The following is a 23896-nucleotide window of genomic DNA, read 5'->3' as shown; positions in this document are numbered from 1 at the left end:
CTCTGTTCATTTCACCCTGTTCATATTTTTATTGAAAAACTCCTTTCAAAAAGTCTTGTCAGTTTCTCTCTATTCCTTATCCTTTCTTACTGTTTCCTTATAGCACTCCCCACAGCCTGCCCTTACGTGTTATTGGATTCATTCCTATGTTTATCTGTCTTCCACCATCAGAATGGATTTAATTCACAGCACCCAGGACAGACCCTGCCTGTGGTAGAAACTCATCATTTTTTCAGAAATGAATAAAAGAAGGAATGAACTGCTTTGTTGTTCTTTTAGGTATTAACTTCTATATTCCTAAGGCATAAGGAAGTTGATTAAGGGTTCGGTTGTAGATGCTTCCTGTTGATATCCTACTCAGCAAAATGAAGGGTTAGCCCTCTTATCCACTCAGACCCTGCAGATCTGATCTTGCCCGTTATCCTGGGAACCTGATCACATCATTCTTGTTTTGGTAAAATCAGTTGATGATTGTGTTAATTTTTTTCCTGTTGAACTACAGCATCCAATGATTCCTTTCCCTTTCTTGTACAAAAGGTTTGTTTTTCTGTAACTATGATGACTTCAATCCTACATTTACTTATTGTCTTTCATAAAAGACTCTATTGGTTCATTGATTGAATTGTCCTGAAAACACCCTTCCTGGAGCCCTTTGCTCCAGTGTCCACTGGACTTCCTCACTGGTTACGAAGCCATCACCCCGGGATTTACTTTGTTTGCATCCTGTTTCCTGATCCATGTCTTCCTTCTAGGTTTCTATTTTCCACTTCAACATATTTTTTTCCCTCTGGGATGGAGATTAGCCTCAAAAACTTAGTAACTTCAGGAGGAAATATGTTTGTCTTAGTCTACTTTCTGTTGCTGTAACAGAATACCCGAGATGGAGTAAATAACTAAGAATAGAGGTTTACTTAGCTCACAATTCTGGATTCTGATAAGTTCAAAAGCATGGTGCAGGCAACTGGTGAGAGCTTTCTTACTGCATCACAGCATGGTGGAGGTTCTGTGGCTTGGTGATACAGAGTTAGCACACTAGCTCAGGTCTCTTCTTCTTATAAAGCCGCTAATGCCATCATGAGGTCCCACCCTTATGACCTCATCTACTTCTAATTGCTTTCCAAAGTCCCCATCTCTAAATACCATTAACACAGGAATTTGGGGATGACATGTCCAGTATATTCACTCTTGGAGACAGCACAGCAATGTTTTCCTTCGTGGCACTGGCCCCCTGGGCTCTTTGAACACAGGAAATTTGTGTCCTTTAGTTTTGAGAAAACTTACTGTTTCCTTGAGCAATTTCCTTCTCATTATCGCTTCTGTCTTCTTTTCCAGGAACTCTCAGGTGTTGACTTTTTTTACTAGTTGTCTAATTTTTTTTTCATCTTTACTCTCCCTTTTCCTTCTTGTCTTTTTCCTGTTCTTCCGTCAGACTTTTCTAAACTTTATCTTCCATTGCTTGAATTGAATGTCTATAAAATTCTGCCGTATTTTTCATTTGCAAGCATTCTTACCCTGTTCTCTCAAAGTGTCTTCTAATTTTAAAAAATATTCTTACTTTTAATCAACACAGTAATAATTCATGTCTATGGATTACTGTTTTCCATCTCAGTTCAGGTGTACAATGTGTAACAATCAGATCAGGATAACTGGCACGTCTATCACCTCACATATCTTTGTGCTGGGAACATTCAAAATGCTTTCTACTAGTTATTTTGAAATATTCAATTAATTGTTGTCATTCATAGTTATCTTACTATGTTATAGAAGACTAGAAGTTATCACCTACCAATTGCACTTTTGTACCCATTAACCTTTCTCTGCCTCCCTCACTCCTCTGACCTTCCAGGCCCTAGTGACCACTCTTATTTCTACTTCCGTGAGATCATGAAATCAGCTTCTGAGCTTCCACTGTAAATGAGAACATGCAGTATTTGTCTTTATGTACCTGACTTATTCCACTTAATATAATTTCCTCCAGGTCCATTCATGTTGCTGCAAATGACTGTATTTTATTATTTTCATGGCTGAATAGTATTCCATTGTGTATGTACCAAATTCTCTTTATCCTTTCATCAGCGATGATCCCATATCTTGCCTATTATATATATATAGTGCTACATATAAATGTAAGAGTGCATTATGCCTCTTCAGCATAATGATTTCCTTTGGATAAATTCCCAATAGTGTGATTGCTCCATTATATGGTAGTTCTATTTCTAGTTTTCTGTAGTTTTTGCTTCTACATGATTGTAACCTCACCACGAATAGGATGACTACCCTTTCTCTCAGTTTAATGCCTCTGTGACTATTTGCTATTTTCCATAGTTGCTGTACTAATTTGCATTTCCACCAACAGTATTTGAGCAGTCCTCTGAAAGTGCCTTTGTAAAAGCTGTTCCAGTTAGAACTCTGCCTGGTTGGGAGAGGGCGTTCACCTGGTCGTGTTGGGGTGAGGAAGCTACCTGGATTCCTCAGTATTCCCTATTCTGGTTTCTCTGCTCCCCTCCACACCTTCAGAGCTCCCCAGGGCTTCCAGATCCCAGGCTTTTCCTGATTCTCAGCCTCAAATCTGCACCTTTTCATTGGCTTCTAATCCACATGCCAGATTTCATTTTCTCAGCTCTGTTTAGTCAATACCATTGCTCCATCCATTTTCCATATTCCAGAATTTGGCTGACATCTGGACTCCCGTTGATTCTTTTCCAAGATTCTTTGCCTACTCGGACTTATTCATGACTTTTACTTCTTTACTATCATTTTGTTTTAGAGAAGAAACAGAAATAAGTGTTGCTTTTTCAATCTACCATGTTTAATTGAGTCCCCAAACTTATCAGTCTTTACGTTGCTAAGTTCTGCTTTTTATCCTATGATATATCCTATGATAAAAATATTTACCCCCAATTTTTCCAATCTTTGTTTTTCATGTATCCTAGTTTTAGTGTGAAGCTGGACTTGTGAGTTAAAATTGATTGTTTTCACATAATCTCTTGTAACTAAGATGAGAATCTTTATAAACTAAAATAGCTTATAAATATTCACAGAATAGTCCACTCTTTCCCTCTGATTTTAATAGCTTTACTACCATTTGACACTTTTCCGTATATGCTTGGGTCTACTTCTAGGCTGATTTTAATTAGAATTGATCTATTAAATTTTCATTGCCTAGCTTTAGATCTCTACTTTTCTGTATTTACTATTTCTTCATCAGTTTATACAAAATACATTATTTGGGAATTTTAACTGGAAAAAAATTTTAGACTCCTTTGAGGAGAATTGTTATTTTTAAATTTTGGAGATTTGCCATTCATGAAAATATTATACTTCACTATTTATTTGCATCTTTCATTTCCTTACTCAGGTTTAGTAAATTTTTATATGTATTTTATTACATTTATTCCTAGGTAATGTATACTTTTTGTTATTATTATGAATAACATAATTTTCTATTTTATTTTAAAATCAGAGCTGGCTGGTTACAGGGACTCTGGATTTTTGCATACTGAACTTGAGTTTCCAACAATCTTGCTAAGCTTTTGTTGGTTGCAATATAGTTATAGATTCTCTTAAATTTTAAACGAAAAGATCATTTCATAGCAAATGAAAACATTTATTTTTCTTTCTAATTCTAGTGGCTCTATTTTCTAATTTCTTTTTCTTGGTTAGAACTTTCAGCACGTTTTCTAATTGAACCAGAGGGTAATTAATTATCCTTGTTTTTTAAATTGGTTATAATGAAAATGCTTTTAACCTTTTATCAATGAGCACGATGTTTGCTATAGATTTCTGGTAAATGTCACTCATTTAGTTTATAAAGATTCTCATCTTAGTTACCAAGAGATTTTTTTCTACAAGTGATTATAAATTTTACCAAATATTGAGATGATTTTTCTCTTTTCTTTCTTACCTTTTTTTTCAAAAAACTCTTAAGCTGCTTATGTTGTATATTATAATCAACAGACTTTCAGATTCTGAACCATCTCTGCATTGGTCTTTTTTTTCCCCAGTGTTGGATTCAATTTGCTAATTTTTAAAAATCTAGGCTTATGTGCATTTAGTCTAAATTTTTTTCTGTGTGTGTGTGTCCACGCGCGCTCATACTTTGTGGTCCAATTTTCATATCAGGATTCCTTTTTTTCAATTGGCTCATTTAGTTATACATGACAGTAGACTCTATGTTGACATAATTATAAATCATGGAATATATTTTGTTCTAATTCAGGCCCCAGTATTTCTCTCCCTGCTCTTTTGCCTCTACTCTACTGATCTTCCTACCATTTACCCATATTTATTTTTAAAAAATTAATTTCTTTTTTTAATATTTCTTAACTCTCAAAGGACTTTTATTTATTTACATGTGATGCGGAGAATTGAACCCAGTGTCTCACACATGCTAGGCCAGCCCTCTGCCACTGAGCCACAACCCCAGCCCCATTAAACTAATTTCTTGTTCATATCAGGATTCTACTAGTTTGCTTTCATTGTTTTATCAGTTTGGGTGTCTGGAAGGTTTCATTGGACTAAAAGAATGTGGGAGGGGTTTCTGCAACATTTTAATAGTTTCAAATCCTTCTTTCTATTCAATGAAGTAGATATTTTCAAGTAAGTAGATAGTTCGTGGACTCAACGAAATGATTCTAATTTTCCCAAATTGACACATAAACAAAATACAATTGCTGAACACTAACTTATATGATAACAAATGCTCAGAACTAAAAGATATAATGAATCATCCAGATGTTTCCAAATGTTTCTTTACATTTATTATAGTTTGATTAGGCAGATATATCCTATGATAGACAAGCTATTCTTTCCTGGGATGATCATTGGGGAAATACATTCCACAGGAATTTCCTATATAAATCCTATGTATTTTTAGTTCTGTTTATAAATGATCTCTGGAAAAAAGTAAATAATATGAAAGTAAAATTTTCCATAGCAGCAACTGGCAGAGATTGGAGAACATATACTCTTTTTGTTTTCCTTTCCTTTTTTAAAAAAATTGGATTGTTTTATAAAAAAGCAAGAAGGCAAAGAAAGAGGATATTTTCTATATCATGGTGTATATTACATGAAATGTTTTGGATTATTCTTCCAATCTATAGTTCCTCCACAGTTAGTTCATCTTCAAACACAGAATATAGACTTTATGATTGCTCATCCACTATATGCTGTATATTAGGTATTCAGAATTTATCTAGGGAAACATACTTCTTTTTTCCAAAAGCATAACCCAAAAATATTTAGACATTTATCTTCTAAAAACCATGCAAAATGCATGTCCCTTGCATGTTTCCTGTTGATAATAGTTTCCCCATTTGTAGTACAACTTTTCTTTCCTCTGGAAAGCTGGTACTTATTTTATTCATTGCTTGCAAAATTGTGCCCTGATGCTGTTCAACCAAAGGACATGCCTCATACAAGTAAGGAGAGTATCGCTCAGGCTATAATCAGCTACAGCAATGGAAAATAGCACTTTTGAACAGGACTCTCTGAGTTCTGGGCAACACTGCCTGGAGATCACACAGCCAGAACATCTCTGGACAGAGGTCACATCTAGAGCTCACTCATTAAATTGCTTTCCAAACTCGCTGAGATCTGCCCTACAAAGTCTCCAAGCTCAGCCATTCACCACACTAACAAGTATTATTCTATCTTTACAACCTGTCCAGATATGGGATGTCCCCGGCAATAAAACTGGCTGTATTCCAAAAGTTTATTTTCAAACCATTTATTTGGAATCAGAAAACATTTTCCCATAGGAACCATTTTATAAATGGTGTTGTTCCACAGATGCCTGGTTGAGCTACATTGAATTTGAAATGTAACTTTGACTGTAGTGTTCCCACCAACCAATTGTTTATTCAGTTTCTCTGGGAAAGTGCATTCTGATTCTAACTTAGGATGCCTGAAGCCTGCCTCTTCCTCTTCCTGGTAGCTTTTGCTGCAGCTTTTTGGGGGGCTCTTTTCAGCAGTGGTAGTTGGAAGAGGGGAGGGAGTAAAAAGCCTTCCTAAGAAAGAGATGAGTGCTGGGGGTGGAGGGTGGTGCACAGCACCGTCAGCAGCTCAGGAGGCTGAGGCAGAAACTTGCAATCAAGGCCAGCCTCATCTACTTAGCAAGACCCTGTCTCAAAATAAAGAGGGTTGGGGATGTGGCTCACTGGTTATTATGGTTTGGATGTCCCTCAAAAGCTCATGGGAGAGACAATGCAAGAAAGTTTGGAGAAGAAATGATCAGGTTATGGGAGCCTTAACCCAATCAGTGAGTTAATTCCCTGAAGGGATTGAGTGGTAACAGAAGGCAGGTAGGATGTGGCTGGAGGAGGGGGGTCCCCTGGGGGCATGCCTTTGGGGTACATATGTGGGGAGCTGAGCTGAGCTCTCTTTACTTCCTGATCATCCTGTGAGCCGCTTCCCTCCACCACACTCTTCTACCTGGATGTTCAGCCTCACCTCGAGCCCTGAGGAACGGAGCCAGCTGTCTATGGATTGAACGCTCTGAAACTGTGAGCCCCCCCAATAAACTTTTCCTTCTTAAAATTGTTCTTGACAAGTCTTTTAGTCACAGCAGTGAAAAAGCTGACTAAAACAGGGATTAAGCATTCTGAGTTCAACCTGTGGCGCGCGCGCACGCGCGCGCACACACACACACACACACATACACACAGAAATAATGGAAGGAAGGGAGGGAATAAGGAAGGGAGGAAGGAAGGGAGGGAGGGAGGGAGGGAGGAAGGAAGAAAAAGAGAAGGAAGAGTGTACAGAGTCTATATAGATATTTCTGGGTAACTTCTTAATGGCTGGAAGGCTGAAGGAGGAAGCCACTCATGTGATTCGGCTTCTTCCCAGTGTTCTGAACAGAACATAAAGGGCAGGGGCTTTGGCTAAACAGATCATTTCTAACTCAGATCTTCATGAAGAGGGAAAGACTTTTTCTTAAAACCTTCAATTTTTGAAGACCAAGCCTCTGGACTTGTAATTAGCCAGGGAAATTATTTAAAATTTCTTTGTCAGTGACGAATCACTGTCCAAACACATAGAAATAATGAGACATATATTTTGCATCTATCCCTGGACTTGAAAAATTAGTAGGTATTCCAAAAAAATTATTTTTTATTGAATTAAGTACTAAAAAGTACTAGACCACAATCAAATGCATGTGTGAGTCGGTTAACTGCATTCTAATTGAGCATCTCCTAATTCTGACCCTCCCATTGCACATACTTTGAAGAAGTTACTGGAACATCAGTCTCACCTGGGGGCAGGTGCTGGGTCTCCATGCCCTCTCTGTTACATATCAACTTCTAGCACTCTCTCTCCACTGCCAAGACTGGGGAAATAAAAAGGTATAGCAGGGATAGTTCCTGTGACAAACCAAGAAGGCTATCCAACCCTAGGACCCTGGCCGGCACAGTTTCTAGCACAAGGTTTATTCTGGCCAACATTGCCTGCTAAAAACGACCAATGCACTTTTTTTTTTTTTTTTTTTTTTTGGTCAGTCGTTTTTGTAACACAAGTAGACATATTTTAGGGGGTTGTGCCTCTCTTCCAGGCTACAATTTAGCCTGTACAGCAGACCTGGGTCTTGTTTATTTCAGGTTTTCAAATTGCATAACAATTTAAATTCATTTCTGTACTTGCAACTACTTTAAGAAGAAATACAGTATGAAATCGCCCTCCACTCAAAAGCCTTACCCACTCCCAACCCCCATAAACATATCTGTTAATTTTCATTTGATAGACTGCTTTCTTTTTAAAGCTCCATTTGTGTTCTTCAAGACAGCCTCTTTCTCCAAGATTAACATTTCTTCTGATTGCTCCTGACAATGGATACACTTCCAGAGGCCCTGCTAAGGATAACCAAAAAAGGGCATGGAGCAGGCTGGTTTTGGCAGCCTGCTCGGCTGTTTCAGAGCTTTTTAGGTCTTGGTTTTTCTGATGAGTGATTTCCTGAGCATGCCTGGGGAATGACAGGCATCTGCACAGGCCCACGGCATCACCTTGGCCAGGGTGTCGTCATTGGCTGCTTATTAGAAAAACTACAGGACAATGCATACCACTGACTGCCGGCTGTAAACATAGGGGATATGTGTTCACTTAGCATGGACTTCTGGGAGGGGCCAAGGAAGGGCGGTCTGCAGTTTTATTGAATAGAGCAGTGTGCATTCGGCTGCCTGCCTGCCTGCCTGCTCTCTTGCTGTGTTCCTGCTTAAAGGGATCAGCCCTTCCTTTCCCACGGAGTCCTGGGGAAGAGATTTCAGCCGAGGAGGTAAGGCACGGGGGCCTTTCTCTTTTCTTTTCCAGAGAAGCTGGGGACTTTTCTCTGGGTCTCAATCAACATTCCTGGCCAAGGTAGCCAGACATGCAAGATCCTTCAAGGCAATAGACCATGTAAATTCTCGGAGTCAGACTGGGCTTCACCACCCTGCAGATGTTCCCAGAGGCGAACAGGGTGAAATTTCAAGTTTTGATTCTAGAGTTGGGACAAGAGGAGAGATCACATAGTGACTTGTATCAGGGAGCACTGGCAACGTTGCTTCAGATGTCCTTTTGTTTAGGAGAGGGACGTGGGTTTGTACCTGATGACCACAGGCCAGGGCTAGCGGGCGGGCTGTGCCACTCAGCAGCTTCTTCTGCATCTTTTATTATCAGACTTTGAAAGGAGTTTTGCTTTAAAAGTAAGAGCAACAACTATTTATGTTGATGAGAAACCAAAAAGTGATGTGTGTGTTTGTGTGTGTGTTTAAACCCCATGCATTTCTATGTTACTCTGCAAACAAGAACTAGACTTTTGGAGCTGGGGAAAAAAAAAAATACACTCAGAGGGTTCTAGCTCTAGTGATGGTTGAGTTAGTGTCACTGATCTGATATTTACTAAGACAGAGGTTGCCTACCCTGATCTGTTTCCTATAAAACCTAAAAACAAGAGTATGCATGTGCTAGTGGGTGTGTGTTTAGAAATCATAGTTAACCTCCTACCAAACTATTTCTCAAGAACTCTCATTTTTCTGTTTGAAAGTGTGCCTGACTATGCCTGGAGAATTTGAAAAAAAAATGTGGGTTGTAAATGTGTTCCAGAAAGGAAGGAGACAGGCTTTTATTTCGAGATAGACGTATTTGGGCATCTTAAATAGAAGCACAGGCAGCTAGTTGGTAGTATGGTCTGCAATTCCTTTTAGAAAGAGCTGATTGTAAAGGGCGGGGGGAATTTTAGTGCTGTGGCAATCCAGGGTCAAAAAAGTGGATAAGAACAAAGTACTTGGTCTTCAGAGATCTGTCTGTTAACAAGACTATGCAGATGAACTTATAAACGGAAACAGCAAAATCCTTCTAGTGTTTTTTGGCAAAACCGGACATGTGTGGCTAGATCTTAAGTGAAGACTAGGTGCTATGGGGAAAGAAGGGCAAATCTGATAATTTTTTTTTAATGATATGGATATGAAAGGCTAAAACCACTCCAAATGACAGATTCCATTTGATTTTATTCCATGCAGTATGGTGGTTTGGGGTTGAGATTCATCAATCTTTTCTCTTTGCATTTAGAAATTAGGGATAATTTCTTGAGAATGTCTCTCTCTGCTTCTAGAAGTGATATATGAGAACAGACTTCCCTGTGAATTTCTTTCCCTGGACTAGTTCTGTCTGAGTAAGTGTGAGAGGAAGGCTGCAGGCAAAAGCTACAGTTTGATTATTGTCCTTCCCTCCAAGAGATCAAGTTCCAAACTATTTTCACAGTGTTTTTAATGTCAATCAAAATATGGAGAGCAATTTTTTTTTTCACTGTTCTCTAAACCATGTAGGGAATGCAGTTTGGAAGGAAATCCATAATCTTGGGATTGGAAGATAAATTCCATTTGAAACCAACATCTTCGAATCCCTGAAAGTTCAGTCTTTCTATGACCTCTCCTTCCCATCCCCTCCTGTGCCTCCCACCTCCAACAACCACAAAGACACATTTAAAAACAAGAACAGTGTACATGTTCTACTATAGATTGAAATGTGAGGATTTTAGTTTCTGTTGAAATGTAGGCAGTTATTTGGGTGTCATTTTGCTGTTGAGTATTAGCTATAATACATCTCCCCCAAGTAGGAAGGAAAACAGACTCAATAAAACCACACTGCGAGAACTTTCATTCTATTAAAATCATTTAATAAAGAGAAATATGATGGCAAAATTCTGGGACAAAACATTACTAAAAGAGCTGATCTTTGGACACTCGAGAAATGTACAAGGGATTGGCTATAGGTAGAGTGTAGAGTTGTTTCCATTGTTCAAAGCCAATAGAATGGGGAATTTATTTATTTATTTATTTATCTATCTATCTATCTATTTTTTAAAGAGGGAGTGGGAGAGAGAGAGAGAGTGGGGGGGAGAGAGAGAGAGAGAGAGAGAGAGAGAGAGAGAGAGTTTTTTTTTAATATTTATTTTTTAGTTCTTGGCAGACACAACATCTTTGTTTGTATGTGGTGCTGAGGATCGAACCCGAGCGCGCTACTGCTTGAACCACATCCCCAGCCCTAGAATGGGGAATTTAAATAACTCAAATGAAAAAAATTGACATGATTTTTGCATTAGAGAAAGAAGGAGAACCACATTCAAAAGATTTAAATGAGATACACGAGAGCATGTCCTGACAGGGGGGCCATTAATAATTCTTATTGACCTCTGTGACTGTCCTGAAGAGCTCCTGCTCTCTGCATATGAAATAAGTAGGTACTGTGACATGCCATAGAAAGTTCCAGAACCTAGCCTGGGTATTTTCTGTTCTGATGAGTGAAATGTACCTCAGAAGTCCTTAAAAGAAAAAGAAAAAGAACATGTAGTTGTCATTTTCATGGTAACATGATAACTAGTTTGTCACTCATTTAACAAGACAGAAAAGTGACTTGAGATGGGTCTGAGAGAGGATTTGATAGTTTCCCATCTGCCTGTTGTCTGTCACTGGGTTAGGAAATGTGGTGGGGTGAGGCCATGGGGGTTGGGGAGATGGAGAAAATGCTGACGAAGAGGAATGCAAATAGCATGGTAGACTAAGGAGGAGGTTAGAAAGATACTGCCAAAGAATTTTTAGACTTTCAAAAGGGGTTTTCTGGGTAAAATCTCTCAGATTCTGAAAATAGAACTATTAGCTTCTTAACAGAAAGTTCTTCATCTGTCAAGCTAACCCAGATGCCCATCGATTCTGGGTGCTGGGTAATTTAAAGAGATGCTTTTAGCTCAGTCTTAACTCATGAGCACCAAGAGGAGACCTCACCTGTAGTTTTGGTTCCTCTGCTGAAATGACCCTGACCTCTGCAGAAGGCATCGATTCTTTGGCCACATCTGCAGAATGGATCCGGTAGTGATTAATATCTCTAAGTGAAGTGAGCCTTTGCTCTTCTTCCCTGTAGGCTAAGCACACTGAACTGCCTTCAATTGGAGTCCTCTGGACATTATGTTCCTACCTCTTACCTACTATCTTGAACTATTTCCTCCTTCCTCATACTTCAATCCTTGGGTGCTACTTTCTGGCTCCAACTTCTTTCTAGGTCCCTGGTTCCATAATCTGGTGAAGATAGGTCTAGCCCAATGTAGTCTGAAGTCTGGTTTTGATGATCAGAGACCAGGAGAAAAATAAATAACAGGAAGATAAGCCATCAGAGGTGCAAGGCAATATCTAGGAACCAGGAAATCTGAAGATCCAGATGAGCAGAAGACCAAAGACAAGTGCTGACAACAGAGAGGCCTTAGTAAATGAGGCAGCTTCTTTGCCTCCAGCCAAAAGCATGGAATTAATCCCAGCATGTCAAGCCTGGGCCTTGTCGGGAGGATGAGGTAATCAGGAGCACCTGGCTGTGGTTCCTGTTGGTATTGAGACCAGACTGCTGCACGGAGCTTGCCTCTCACCTCTGAGGGCCTCAGTCTTTAGTATCCCCAACTGTCACTGAGCCCCGGTAGCATCCCTAACTTCCTCACCCCACCCCTCCACCCCACCAGCTCCTCTATTCCCTAACCAAACATGGAGCTTTCCCGGTTCACACTGGAGATGGACAGTATCCGGGCTCTAGGATGAGGCCCAGACGACCGTATAAGTGTCAGCACTGGTTCTAGATAGAGGAAAGCTGCTTGTCTTTTTTAGGCAGAGACAGAAAAGTTAAAAGAGCAGGCAGAGTTGAGATTAGAGCATTTTCTGTAGTAAGGGGCCACAAGCTTTCAACTGGCTGGGGTCCAGGAAGCCTGGAAGCCCCAGGCCATGAGGAGGAAGTGAAGAGGCTGTCCTTCTGGTAGGATGTTTTGCTCCTGGTGTTTGGAGACCTTGGACAATCTGATAAGAACTCTGAACCCTGAGGTCCTTTGGGAACCCACCCTTTGTGATTGACTGGTAAGGGACCCACCCTTGAGTGGCAGGAGATGACCCGCAGGAGGTAAGGGTATGATGAGAATATGAGTGGAGAGGTGCTTCTTGTTTCTCAGATCTGGAAGGAAAAGGAGATGGGTGTGCATACACAGATAGAGAGGAGGAAGCTTCCCTTCCAGAGACAAGGAGATCATCAGCAGAGAAGAAGCTGTTTCCTTGTGGGTAGCTCACAGAGGCTAGAGAAACTCAGGAATGGCAGCTGTTAAGTGCACTCCCAGAGAGCACCGAGAGTTTAATAAAATGATTGCTAAGCAGCTGTGAAGCAGAGCTTGAAGGAAAATAATTTTTTAAATATTTTAAGTAGATTGGGTGTTCTTTATAAGCACTCATTTTAATACATATCTTTTCTTTTTTCAAAAGAGTGTGACTCCATACATCAGTAATGGAGAACTTGAAGATAAATTTCTTTTTAATCCATTTCCTGAGGCTTCTGGCCTTGCTTTGTGAATATGCAGATGAGAGCCCTTGACTAGAAGGGAATCATCATACTTGAAGAGGAATGTATTAAGTAGGAATATGTAATTAGTTCCTTTTATAGCCACATGTAACATCCCTTCTTGCTTCCTTCAAGACGTTTTGCTGGGGACGTAGGCAGACTTCACTTGCACGTTGGGCAGGACCAGGTGGAAAGCACCCACAGGGACCAAGGGCCAGTAGGCATCAGTGTTCCCCTGGGATGCATATAAAGCAGAAAAACAGGCTCTGTGGTAAATTACAGCTAGGTGAGCAAGGAAAAATAGGAAAAAATCAGAAGTCAGGTAGTTTTAGAAATGAAGATCTTACTGAGCAAGACAGTGTATGGTCAGGTAAGATGCAGTCTGGGGAAACAGATGCTTATGTTCACAAGCTTCAGAAGCTCAAGTCAAGGGGCAGGATTATAAAACACATGTGGAATAATAAAGAGATGGAATCACATGGAAATCCAAAAGCCAAAACAGGACCAGAGAGTCCAAAGAGCGAAATTAGCATCAAGGTGGGTCCAAGGGTCTCAGCTGAGAATTCTGTATCTCTACTCATGGTGTTTCCAGTCACAGAACTCAGCTTCAGACTGTGTCTGCTTCTTTCCACTGTCCTATCACCTGGAAAATTCCTTCTGTGCTTCCAGGTCAAATTCTGAGAGAGGAGATCTGATGGATTCAACTAATAGCTATTATCTTCATTTGCCAAATCCCTTAGCAGGAAGGGTTGTTAAAGACACTCATGTACCTATGGATGAATTGCATCAGTTGGCCTGGCTGCCACCCTGCTCCAATCAGTCAGTGGTCACCTCTGGGCAAAGAAAAGCCTAGTGGGCCGTTTCAGGTAGAAGAGGCAGTTGGGAGTGGAGGCCAATCAGCTGACATTTCCAACAGGTCTCAATGTATATAACTTGGATGTGAATATATTATTCTAGAGAGTGGTTTACCTAATACCAAGGTCATACAGTTCTTGGTATGGCCCAGCGAGCCAGTCTTAAGGGAGGGTAACCTCAAATTTTGCACCACTGATAAATGAAAAAATAAGAATTCATCCATTTCAGAAAGATTCTAGAGAAAAAGCACTTCGAGAATTCTTGTTGGCAAAAAACTTCATGAGCCACAGGTATGATATGGCTCGCCTCCAAATGAAGGCAATCTTTCAAATTTAGTAAATAATAATTTAGCAATTTTAATAAGTGAAAACCAATACATCTCAGTGTAAATCACAATACTTCAATCAATAGAATGCAATAAAAGCCAGTGTACACTTAACCCGGTGTTTCAGGTCTAGGCAATATTTGCTCTGTAATCCTTCATCCGCTGAACCCCTGTCCTGTGTTCGCAGCATCCCTTGTGTTCTGGCCAGATCACATTTGGAGCATCATGGTCACACTCTTTAGAGAGGCATTGACAAACACAAATCCCAGAGTCAGCAACAAAGCCTGGAGGGGCTCAGGAAAGCAAAATAGATGAGGAAAAGATAAAGGATCTAGACCTGTTTATTCCCAAAGAAAGAAAACTAAGGGACCACCTGTATGCCTTCTGATATCTGGAGTACTTTTATATGAAGATGGGTGACGGCATATGTGTTTCTTGAGAGAGCAGAATTGAAGACATGGATCCATGGAAGTTTTAAGCTGGGCAGGACTTTAGGATATCATTCAGCCCAGGGAGTAACATCTAGTTTTCCATTTATATGCCAGGTTCAGCTAACTGGTATGTTAAGTAAGTTTCCAAGGCTGTGTTTAAGCTCACAGGGGAGAAAAAACTGCTGTCATTGGTAATGATCTATGGCAAATGGAGCCATAGCTTCTTAAAAGCCACATTTTGTACTTGGTCAATGTAGTCTGCATCTTCCTAATATTTGGGAGGCCACAAGTTATTTCATGAGGTAAAGAAATCTGTATATGCAGCTAGTGCTTTTAGCTAACTGAGTCATAAAACATGTCACACAATATGTGCCACTATTTTTCTAATTGTGCAGAATGTATTCTGGTGATGAGATGTTAATTTATTTACAAGAGTAGTTGGATTCATAGAAACTTCTGGTTTTATGTTTTCCTAAGACATAATGGGAGGGTTGGGCCAAGAAATTGGGGATCTTATGAATAATTTTTTTTTTTTTTTTTTTTTTAAAGAAAGGAACTGGGCTGAGGAGGTAGCTCAGTGGTAAAGGATTTGCCTAGCATGCACGAGGTCCTGGGTTCCATCCCCAGCACTATACATACACACAAAAAGGAACTGGTAGTCTACTTTTCATTTACCAGATGAGAAACTAAAGCCTGGCCACACACACTAAATACAATTTTTATGTATTGGTAAGTTTCTTTGATTAATGTCTGTCTGTCTTTTTGGTCGGTAAGATTCATAAGGGCAGGGAACATCTGTTTATTTCATTTGTATATACCCAGTGCCTGGACACATGGTAGAAGCCCAATAAATATTTGTTGAATGAAAGAATAAAATAAGCGACTTGATCAAGATCATCCAGTTAACTGGTAGCAAAGATGGTTCTAAAACACACAGCTCCGAAGTCCCAGGCAGTTAACCTTTTTGGTTTCAAAGATTGCTTTTTTCTGATAATAAAAGAGAACATTACAATTCACAAATGTGGATTATACCATGCAGCCCAATTTGCCTGCACACCAGTGGCTCTTGAGCAGCATCTGTAGAGTTTTTTGAAAATACACGTCCCTGAGACTTGTCCCCTGGAGGTTCCAATTCAGTAGGTCTCGCTAGAGTGAGGTCCAGGCATCTGTAGTTTGTCAAAGCTCCCTGGTGGCATTGATAAAACATCCTGGCTCAGAAACAATTCTGTACACCTACAGTAACAATAATTTATAGGAGAGGTATGGAGTTACTTATTTCTCAGAAGTCTATTTGTTCAGATTTAAATGATGTTTTTCCCTAAAAGTTACAGATGTATATCCCAAGTCATCAATTTTACCAAAGAGTCTCTTCTGAAGAGCCAGAAGACTTATCTTGAAAATTCCTCCAGCTTCACGTACTCTTTTGGTTTAAGCACAAAGCTGTCAACCCTATGAGGTTCAAGGTTCTGATGAGATTTCCAGTGGTTGCTTTTGTAAAGCACTGGAAATATGGCAGGAATAAAAATTTCTCATGGTATTTCCACTTCTTGTTCCAGCCACTGTTACTAAGTGAAATTTAGACTTGGGAGGAGGGGTAAATCTAGGAAAATTTTTCTTTTTAAGTATTTCTGTCCCAAGGATGTTTTGAAAATCAGTTACTTTAGGTGTTTCCCTTACCAGGAATCATAGAAGATGTTTTTCTCTGTCTTCCACTTTGTGTTCAGGATTTGCAAATCCTAAGCAGGAAAGGAGAGACGCCTCCTTCACCTGCACCCTCCCCCACCCCCAGGCTGTGACCATCACAGCCTCAGGCCTAGATGCTTCTCTGGAGGCCCTTTTAGAAGTGTGGGGCCTCTAACTGGCAAGTGGCTTTGGGATCATGGATGGGGGATCCATTCCTTGTGCAAAAGCACAGAAAATTCATCTCTAGGGGCTACTTTTTCTGTATTTTGCAGAAGAATCTACCATATTCAGAGCACTGAATACATACATTACATTCACCCAAAATTGTAGTTCTAAAGGTTTGTCTATATGAGTGAACTTGTCCAATACGAATGACAGAATTTTACTGTATTTGTATCAATGCTATTTGGTTTACAAGGTGCTTATGTTGTGTACAGGGAAGCAGAGCTTGTTGGAGAAAGGAAGCTAAAAATGAGTTAAATTATGTCCCACAGCTGTACACAAACAGCATCTGGACTCCTCTCTCTCTGCTCTGATACTACCTCCCTTTCCAGGTACCCTCAATTCATACTAACTCCCGAAAACTTATAGTTAAATTTTCAGGAATTTTGCGATCTGGTTTGTAAAAATAAAAGCATTACTAAAAGTTAAATGATATAAATTTAAAATTGTAGTAAAAGCCAGGGTAATCAATATTCAAGATATATCCCTTCCTAATTATTTCCCTCTATTCGACTATAATCTGTTCTCTTGGGGATAGTTATATCTACTTAGTCTGTATGATGAAAATTCTGTGTTATGCTTTGTAACCCAGCTTCTCCTTCCCAATTCTTTGTTCAGTGATGTCATGTTGGGAGCTTGAAATTGACCATAATGGAAGGATTTATATCCAAGAAATTGGCACTTGCTACAAATCAGACTCCCCTTCCTTCCAACAAGAGTTTGTTTTTAAACATTTCCTAACATATCATTGACCCCAAGGTATGGAGTAGCAAAATTGGCCTTTTACACAGGACAGCCAATCAGAACACCTCTATCATTTAGTTGCATGCATATTCATAATTTATATATGTTTGTTTGCTTATTTATGATTTCCTACAACATTTATTATTTCCTAGATCATGTTTCCTAGAGTATGTGATGCTCCTGGAACATAAGTATCAGGGAAACAGGGACTTTGGCTTTTTCAGTGCTGTGACCTGAGCCTAAGAAAATACCATGCCCCACATGTCCTATAAGTAAAAGAGTAAAAAGAACAAATGTCTATGATTTTTTTTTAATATTTATTTTATTTTAGTTATAGGCGGACACAACATCTTTGTCTGTATGTGGTGCTGAGGATCGAACCCGGGCCGCACGCATGCCAGGCGAGCGCGCTACCGCTTGAGCCACATCCCCAGCCCCTATGATTTTTTTAAAAGAAAGCTGAAACCAATGTTTATGCTAGAGCTCATGAACCCTTCACTAATTGTACCATTATGCAGTGCTTAGAATAATGTGTGTAGTATATTGATATTTATTAGATACAAATAAAATAATATTTATAACAAGCAATTTTCCGGATGTAGAAACTGAGTTACAGTTAGGGTAGGTACTACATCTGAGGTAACAGAGCTAGTGCAGGATTTGTACCTAGGTAATCTGTTTCCGTGAACCACAGGCTTACCTTCTGTGCCGCGCCACCTATTGCTAATGACTCCAAGAGACAGAGACCCCTCTTTTATGTGTGACTTTGGAGGTGTGGTCTATTTGGGAACAAACTTTCGAGTCATGAAGACCTGAATTTGAATTTCAAACCTGGCGATCTCTAGCCTGTCTGTTCTCTTACAAAATTGGGATATTTATTCCTTTACATTACAGTTATAATAACTATTAGAAGTAGTATTTCTAAATTGCTTTGTACATGATTGACACCAAATTACAGATTGTCAATTATCCACTGTGTCTTCTTACAGAGACTCAGTAGGCATGGGGCTCCCTTTAGTCCCGTGCCCCTTGCCATGTGCTCTCTGTCTCTTCCTCCATGGCCATCACAAAGGTGGAATAAAAGGCGTCTGTTGCTTTCAAGTTTTGGTTCACCAGGAGGTAAGACTAGGACCAACAGACACAAGTTCTAGGAAATTGCAGGTGAGAATACGCATGTTCTAACTAGGTCTGTCTCTGCAACATGGATCACTTTCCCCTGCAGGAGACAGCCTCCACCATCTTCAACCCATAGGTTTAAAGTTTACCCTTTACCCTTACCCATGGACCTGAGCCATCTTTGTCTAAATAATCTTTATATAATATGGCCAATTATTCCTGAAACTCGGTTGTTTTGTAGGATTTCAGTGTTTCAGATCTGGAATGAGAGAGGGAGAAAGAGGAAAAGGAGGGAGAGGGAAAAGAAGAGAGAGGGAGGAAGGGGTGGGGAGAGAGAGAGAGAAAGAGAATGCAGAACTTGAGAGAGAGTGTCAGCGGGTGAAGAGCAACGGATTGCTAGTTATCCTGAGCCCTTACAGGTTGAGGATGGTTGAGAAGGTAAGCTAGCTCAGTCAGCTACCTTGTTGGGGTACTTGCCATATGATGTCACTTTTCCAACTGAAGACTACACCTCAGAGCAGTAAAGTAAACCAAGTAACTTGCCCAACTCACACAACTGGCTCGTGACTGAGCTGGATTCATGGCCACTCCCTGACTCCAACCCTTTTCATTCCTCTACAGCTGTCTGTTCTGTGTCTTCCCTCAGAAAAGTGATGGAAACCAGAGCAGAAGGTTTCCATAACCAGTCATTATAATTTGTCACTGAGCCATACTGCAGTTCAAGGAGACAAGCACATTGTCACTCCCTGCCATATAAGGACACAGAACTAAACACCATTTCTTACACTACTGACTCAAGCAATTGTTCAAGTTAAGAATCAGACGGGGCAAGAATCTAGGCTTAAAGCAGTTAGGGAGAGGGCCACAGAAGTACTTCTGTGTTTCCCTTTGCTGGTAGCAGAGAGATTTGCACATTTCTCCCTGACTCCAGGGGAGATATGGAATTAGATACTGAAGGATTAAACTAGTTGGACAAGTGCTTCAAGCCATTTTGTTGTCTAGGTATATCAAATTTAGGTATTCAAAAGGTCAAGACAGGGCTGATTCTTTGAGGATTGGATGTCCAACTACAGAATTTGGAGTCCAGTTGCTTTAATGGTCACTCCTAAAATATTATTTATTAATAATAAATAAATTTGACCTTCTTGCCCAAAGCAGAACGTTCATGTGATCACTCTTTGCCTTCATAGTCAGTCACAGTGGGGACTTCAGAATGCAGCTCCAATAACCAGTTTCATGGAAGAATTGAGGCATGAGTAGCTGAAACAATGTACTCAAGATCAGCCAGAAATCTTGCTGTAGGTAGCACCCACTCTTTGAGATAGTTCTAAGAAGAATTACTTAGTTTCCTCAGGGAAAGAAAAAAAAAATTAAAGTCTAGTCAACATCTCCAAACTCCTATCTTTGGCCAGACTGTGTTTTGGGATATTAATTTCCTGGAGCTGCCATAACACAGTGCCATGAACAGAAATGTATTCTCTCACAGTTCTGGAGGTTAAAAGTCCAAGACTGAGGCATCAGCAGGGCTGGGGGAAGGCTCTGTTCCAGCTATCACCTTGGCTTGTAGATGGCTGCGGTCAAGTTCATGTTCAAGTGGCATCCTCTCTTGTAGGAGTCTATGTCCAAATTTCCTATTATAAAGTTACATTCATATTGGATGAACTCCACCCTAATGGCCTCTTTTCGACTTGATCATCTCGGTAAAGGCCATAATAAGATAACATTTTGAGATGCTGCTGGTTAGGACTCTGACAATGAATTTGGTGTGGGGGGGGGGGGACATAATTCAACCCATAACATGCTCCAGTTCAAAATCAGGGTCGAAACCCATGTGGCATAGCTTATGAAACTCTAAGAGCAGAAGACTGTTGCTGGTGGTATTCCATCTTCCCTCTGAGTCTAGGGAATTCTTTGCTAGAAATCAGTTGGCTTTTTGAACTTGCCCTTGACATTTGCTTTCTGCCTTTCGCAATGTGAAATTCTGATCCAGTGAGAAGTCAAAAGAGGTCTCTGAAATGACGCACTGAGGCGCAGCTTTGCATACTGTGGCCTATCTGTGGAGGGCTGGGAAACCACGGTGGCAGACAGTCTGGTATGTGGCCATCAAAGGTGGGGGAGGGGGCTGCTGGGAAGGCTTGGCTGAGACCATCTGTGAGTCTGGAAGGCAGAGCCAGGAAAGAGGTGAGCAGCTTTGGAGCAGCTGAGCTGGCCAGGGAGGCAGCCACCGATGGCCTGGTGTGGTGTCTGCACAGGAGGAAGGAGACTTATACACAAGCTGAACACAGCCACTAATCCCCAAATACAGGGGGAAAATATTGGAAAAAATAAACGTGTGCTCTGAATCCTTTGTCTGTGGCCTTAGTTTCTTCCACCTCTCCTCTTCCATCCTTTGCTCTCAGTGCCTCTCTGGCCTCATCTGTGCTGGCCCAATTGGTCCCCAGAGCTCCCATGCATGCCCTGCCTCCTTTGTATTCCCTTCAGCCACTGCTTCCTTCTCTCCTGTCCTTCAAGCTCTCCTGGGTGTCCCAGCTTTGGCCCTGCCCCTGACTCCTCTCTTAGGCCAGAGACGATCTGGAGAGTCACTGTACCATTTATCATCTGCACTGGTCACTTCTGAAGGACAACTTCCCCAAAATGGGAGCCCTACCTGGGACCCTGCCAGGCAAACCTGGAGGGTTGGGTATCCTGTGCCTGGTGTAGGGTGTCCTGCCCCCCACAAATCTCCCTTCACCTATCACCGCTCACTCTGTTTCTAGACCTTCCTGTTTAAACACTTTGGATGTTCTGATCCTTCTTTTTAATTTCCTTCCAAGAACTTTACCTTTAGATATTGAATATCTTTCTTCCATGATCTCTTCACTTCCTCAATCTCTACTCTGTAACTTGTCTCACCATTTAAATTCCTTTTCCTCTTCACCTCCCCTCTCTCTCTCCCTCCCTCCCTCACTCACTCACTCACTCGCTCTCTTTTTTAAACTTATTTTTTTCCATGATGCAGCTCAGGGAGGTCATGTTTGATGCTGTGATACATATGGGGTCTATTTCCTATATTTCTGAGACAAATCAAGGCACAAACTGAGCCCATGCGTGTGTGCACACACACCTCAAAATAAACCACCAAAGGCTACAAGCTGCTTGGGGTCTTAGATGAGTCCAGAGCGGACTGTCCACCACCTCAGTACCTATGCCCAGGGTCTAGAACAGTCTCTGCACCACCTAAATACCTGTAACTATGGCGTGTACGTGTCTCAATTCAAAGTTCACACACTTCCTGTATGTGCACACCCACCCTAGAGTTGAAGACAATGCAGATGTGAAGTGACAAAGCAAACAGCATTGACTTCATTGAGATCTCAGAATCTGGATGTTCTGTCCTCTAAAGCGCGCATGCACCAGAGGCCTAGCAGGGGTTGCTGCAGGTTTCAAGAAGAAATAGACTTTGAGGCTGAAATCTTCAGTAGCTTTCAAGCATAGTTCTTTGTATGAGTCAGTCACGGGTGCCTTCCGGTCATTCTGAAAGGTCACTGCAATCGTCAAGATATCTGTGTCAGACTCTGGGTTTTCAACTCCGAGGGGAGAGGAGGGACGCATCCCTCTTGCTGACTACTGGAACATCTGTCACAAATGGCTGAAATAGAGCACCATGCCAGCAGGAAGAAGCCACACTCGTTCTTTCATTTGTTTACTTATGTATTTGGGGATTTTGACTGAATAATTTTCTTTTTTGCTTTTTCAAGTACCCTGAAAATAATTGGCAAATAAAGAAATAAGATACTTTATGAAAGAAAAGAAGAGCCCTGTTAAATTTCTTCCCCCTCTTCTTAGTTCTCGCCCTCTTCCTCCTTTCTTCTCAGTCCTCTCCTATATTTTCTTTCTCCTTCCTTGAGATCTATACAGTTGGAGACATCCTTTACCATTTGGGTGCTTCTGCTTCAGTCATGGTGGCCCATGGCTCTCATCCTTGCACGTGTCATTTTGGGTTTGCATCAATCACAAAGATTGATTGTAACAAAAAGTACTTCACTCTGCAGTAGTCACGGCAGGGGTAAATGGCAGTATTCATTCATTGCCCTAAGATTCAGTGAAGTAATTAGTATCCGCAGGCCTGGAGCCCTGACCACCTGTATTTGGTAAATAGGAAATGAAGAGTTTAAGAGTTTGTTATTTTTGGTTTTTATTTCCCAAACCTCCATGCCTTTCCACATACCTGCTCTTAGGCATGTGTTAAAATACAGCAGCTGCTCTTTCCATTGGGAGGAGTTTCTAGCTTGCTAATTCTCTTTTGAGAGTGTGTTTGCAATGAGATATAAGTTTTAGATACCGTGGCTTGCAGAGGACCTCAGAGTTCAGGTGGTGGTCTGTTGGAAAAGATGCCCAGGTCAAGACTCCTGTCCATAGCAGATAACCTGTGTCACTCTGAATGGCTTCTTGGGCCATTCAATGCCCAGTGCCTTGCTCTGCTCTATAATGCCTGGGTAGGGAGCAGTGTATTTTTAACACAGAGGGACTTTAGGCAGTAGAGTGTCCCAAAGTATACCCATTGTTTTCTTTCCTTTGAAACAGAAGACTTGCTCTTTAGTAGTTTGGGGAGATGTAAGTCCTATATTTATAAAGGAAAGTCTAGACTCAAAGTTCAGATTTGAGATTTCCAGCAATTATCCCTTGAATGACAGCTTCAGTTGACTCTGACTTTCAGGGCTGTCTCAACCCCAGTTCCAGCCTTTCCTTCTTTCCATTATTTTAAAACATTTTTTTTTTTTTTTTTTTTTTTTTTTTTTAGTTATAGATGGACACAATATTTTTATGTGGTGCTGAGGATCGAACCCAGTGACTCACACGTGCAAGGCGGGCACTCTACCACTGAGCCCCAGCCCCAGCCCCTTTCCATGATTTTAAATTTAATTTTTAAAGGATGCAATGCATGTTTATTATTTTAAACTAGATGTCATATAAAGGATTAACATGAATAGTTTCACTGCTGACATTATCTTACATTATTTCCTCCACATTTTAATTTTTAATTGACACATGATATTTATACATATTTACAGGGTACAGTATGATAATTTAATACATGTAATGCAATTTATAATGTTAGGCTTCTGGGGTAAGCATCTTCCTTTCTATCCTTGTCTCTAAAAGCAATATGACAATCATCTTATTTAGAGACACTCTGAAACCCCACAGTGTTGACAAGGGATGGTTAAAATAGATTATCATCTAATTGAACCTTTTTCGCTAATGTAATCAGAGACGTTTTAAAAAAGCTTTATGTGAAACCAAAATACATAGTGAACAATTGTAGAATCTTAGAGTGTTGTTGCCCTTAGATTCACTAAAATATCTTGCACCAGCATCTAAATTTTTAACATATGAGATCACATGTGTGAACATGCTTGTGCTTTGTAATCTCTGTTTTTAATATCTATAGCTGAATGTATTAAAGTGTAAAAATGTGCTCAGAATGTTAAAAAAAAAAAAAAAAAGAATGGAAGAAAAGCATATTTGAACCTAGCAACTGTGCTTGGGGTAAAGCTTACACAAGAAATCATATAGCTGGGTCAATTTTTTTTAATTAATTTTATAAATAATGTTTTATTTTAGAATACTTTTTGATTTATAGTTGCAAGAATATATCAGAATTCTCATATACCCTACACCCAGTTCCGTCTATTGTTAACTTTACTAT

The 23896-nt window shown here is 40.4% G+C and overlaps 1 protein-coding gene across 4 annotated transcripts in view; it reads left to right on the top strand.

The window, feature by feature from the left end:
- The first annotated feature begins 7964 nt into the window (after window positions 1-7964).
- Window positions 7965-23896, top strand: part of Cald1 (caldesmon 1) — a 175652-nt gene continuing 159720 nt past the window's right edge. For 2 of the 4 annotated variants that reach the window (XM_076832983.2, XM_076832963.2), the window contains exon 1: window positions 7965-8266. The gene's annotated coding sequence lies outside the window, so the exon portion shown is untranslated. The remainder of the gene's footprint in view (window positions 8267-23896) is intronic. The other 2 variants (XM_076833006.2, XM_076832998.2) reach the window with 2 other exon arrangements.

Source organism: Callospermophilus lateralis, chromosome 1, assembly GCF_048772815.1.
Source record: "Callospermophilus lateralis isolate mCalLat2 chromosome 1, mCalLat2.hap1, whole genome shotgun sequence".
Taxonomy (NCBI): domain Eukaryota; kingdom Metazoa; phylum Chordata; class Mammalia; order Rodentia; family Sciuridae; genus Callospermophilus; species Callospermophilus lateralis.
The sequence above is the reverse complement of the archived record's forward strand: the minus strand, read 5'-3'. Positions and strand labels throughout refer to the sequence as shown.